This window comes from Ursus arctos, unplaced genomic scaffold (genome assembly GCF_023065955.2).
Source record: "Ursus arctos isolate Adak ecotype North America unplaced genomic scaffold, UrsArc2.0 scaffold_22, whole genome shotgun sequence".
NCBI classification, from domain to species: Eukaryota; Metazoa; Chordata; class Mammalia; order Carnivora; family Ursidae; genus Ursus; species Ursus arctos.
Genome location: NW_026622897.1, coordinates 42,838,593 through 42,842,118, shown reverse-complemented (window position 1 = coordinate 42,842,118; position 3,526 = coordinate 42,838,593).

Here is a 3,526-nt window from a genome sequence, read left to right as displayed (position 1 = left end):
ACACACATAGTCCTCTAACAAGGAGGGTTTAAAGGGTCTCTGTGCCTAGATACCACAATCTTGTCCCTGTCAGGTTTTTGGCTACTTCTCTCAAATTCTCTTTTGAAAAGAAGGCTGTTTCTGTCTTTTCCTCATGTATTTACAAGAGTGCCCATCATCTGCTGTAATTAGTTCCAAGGCATTGGGGATTGTTTTGGAATTCCTCCAAACCAGCAGAACACAAAGAGCAAATTTATACTCCTCTGCCTTGGGCAAAACTGTAAAGTGGAAAAACTTCAATGTTGATGCTGCCTCCCGACCCCACCCTGTAAGCCACCTCTCTTTTCTGGGCTCTCTCCTCACTTGGGTCTTCTTCTCTATTGTCACCCCCACTCTGAACCAAGCCTCCTTCCTCTCTCCTCATCCTCTATTTTAATGCTTCATCTAGAGCTCGCTACTCCAGAGGGCGCTGTACCTACCAAGCTGTCATGGCCTCTAAGCACTGAGTTGTTGCCTATCCTGGGTGATGAGTCTGCACTTCAGCAAAGCCTCAGGTGGACACAGTTTTACCTAAGTAACTGACTCTGCTGTTGGGAGTATGGGGGTTCCAGTATGGAGAAGGAGAGACATCGGGACAGTGGGAGCCCTGCAGGGGTTAGGAGGGAAGAGGGGCAGCATCAGCAGGGCCATTAGAGCCTGACAGACCAGCAGAAGTGAGTAGCCTCATGTATTTGAAACATGGAACAGATAATTTTCAATACCCTCTTCTATAAGAAAAATTATTTGCAGGAAATAGCTTTAAATTGGCCCATTTTTATTCCTTATTCTTTAATAAACATTTTATCTACATGGAAGTTAATTCTGAGAACTACTCATAGTTTCCTAATAGTTCACAGTCATGTGAGCACACTTTGCGTGCAGGTGAGATTTCCAATCTTAGGGAAGTGCATACTCCCTCGTTGAAACAATGGGTTCAGACTACCAAGGAGAGCCCAGTGATTGAAAGATGAAGCAGGAGAATTTGAGTCACTTCACTTCTGTCACCCTTGTGATCATTTGAAATGTTTATCTGCCTAAAATGTAAAAGGGGGAAACAAAGCAGCTGGAGTGATCATTTGAAAATTATACTCCACTGAATGAGATCCAGGGGAAGCTCTTTAGTTGACAGTGTATGTTGGCAGCCACTGTAGCTTTCAGATATATCATTAAACTCAACAGTAATCATGCAGCAATTGTTTAGAAATTCTTAAACTAACAAAACATATGGGAGGGGGAGGAGTATTTTATCACTAACAATGTTTGGAATTTTCTACGCTTGACAATAATAAAAAGCAGACTAATGTTTATTCAATTTTATTACAGTTTTAATTCTCTACTGAGCTTGTTCCCCTTCTTGCTGGCCCCCAAGGCAGGTCACTCCTACTGTCTTCTTGGGTGTTCCCTGCAAACAGTGTCTTATCCACACTCTGCCACTTATTGTGAGATCTTGAGCAAATGTATATATATATATATTTTTAAAAGTTACTTTCTAGCATTACTGAGTGCTTACAGTGTGCTGAGACCACATGAAGGGCTTTGCACACACTGCCTCATTCAGTCCTTACAACACTCCCATTAGGTGGATGCTGTCATTCATTCCAGCTTGCAGATGAGGAACCTGGGACCCAGAAGTTAAGCAGCTTGCTAGATGTTCACTTGATGAGTGAGTTACAGACCTGACACTTGAATTTAGAACTGGCTGGCTTCAACTCATAGGCATTTGATCTAACTTCTTGAAACATCACTTCTGTGCTCTATGGATGGGTGTAGAGTTGTCTCTTTCACCCCCACTTTCTGGCTTCATTTCCACATCCTTCCCAGCTCTCAGTTCAGGATCAATCTGGCATGACTGCAATATGGCACCCTCACTTCCCCATCTCCACTTGGACCTCTCCTAACTCACTCTTTAAGACTCAGCTCAGACATCATTGCCAGGAAACACTTCTCCACCTCTTCCCTTGCCTGAACCCAAGCCTGGGCTAAGTGGTTACTGCACTCCCATAGTGTCCTGCACAGAGCTCTGGTCCAGCACCTGCATGCCCAATGGAGATTGTCTATGTGTCTGTGTCTCTAGCTCTCCTTGTGCCTCTGATGAGACTCTGTCTTTGTCTTTATGCCACCAGCACCCAGCACCATGCCTGGGATATACAGGAAGCTCAAGAAATGTCTCAAAACAATTTAGGAACACTGAATCTCAGTTTTTCTGACTGGCAGGGTGCCTAAAACCTCATTGTATGCTTGGCTACTTCTACAATGTGCTGTGCCCTTCTTTCTGGAAGACTCATTACTTCTCAAGACAGGCAAACAGACAAAACCAAGAAAGTGCTTTGTGTTTTGATCTTTACCTTGTCTCTTCATAACCTACAGAGTTAGCCTCATTGTACTACTGGCCATTCACCTGAAGGGCATTTTCCAGACTTGCCAAGAGATGTATTTGACCAATCCATGGGTGATGTCATTTTCTATCTTAGTGAATGGAAAACCATCAAGATTGAGGGTTCTATCTCTTAATAATCAACTGGCTACCCTCAAAATTTTAGTGCCAATTGATCAATAATCACTGAAGAAGTATATTAAAAGATTTATTAGTTTGGGTGGGTCTGAAGATCATGGGAATATGTGTGTTGGTGAATGGCAGGGAAGGATTTCCTCCTCCTCACTCATAGAGCCCCTACTGGAGGCGATCTTTACCTAAGGAAGCACCATAGAGTTCCCCCTGGGAAGGATCCCCAAATTTCCATTTGCCCAGGTTTCATTAGCCTGAGTTTTCATTAGTCTAGAATGAGTCTGTGAACTTCAGCAGTTGGGAGCACCTTGATTTGATCTTTGTTCTTTTTTTTTTTTTAATCCATCTGGGATGAATGTCAATATTCGAGATGTTTTTATCTTGGATGCCAAATTATGATATGGCCAAACAAAGGCCTCTCCAAATGGCTTTGTTGCTCAATATGAAGGCTAGGCCAAAATCAGGGCAGCAAGTATTTGAAGAAGGCAAATTGGGGCCACCCGGGTCCTTCCCTATACCCCTCCGGGGAACCAGATGTTCAGGCAGATAATGTCTGGATGTGATCAGCTGACTTTCCCCAGCCCTGTTCCCCTTTTCTCGTTTCAGCCACGTTTGCTTTGCTGTGTTTGCCATTAGAGCTCTGCGTATTAAGCAAACTTTCCAGCCTGTGTATGCCTGAGGATATGTTTGCCCTGCTCTGTTTCATGCTGAAGGACTATTTACATTCTAGTCTTCAGCACTTTTGGGGAACTGGAAATGGTTATGAGCCCTGGGCCTCTGGGCTGTAGAAGCCAGTGTTTTCTGTGGTCAAGGAAATACAGCAATCTCTATGGTTGATAGCCAGAATGAGACTATCTCAGAGTTCCTGGATTCACAATATTGTCTTATTCTAAAGGGCAGCAAGGAATCTTGAAAATCGGCATAAAATCATAAAGTACTTTTTTCAAAATAACCATAATGAATGCACCACACAAATCCAAAGGCAAAGAGCCAATCTGTGTT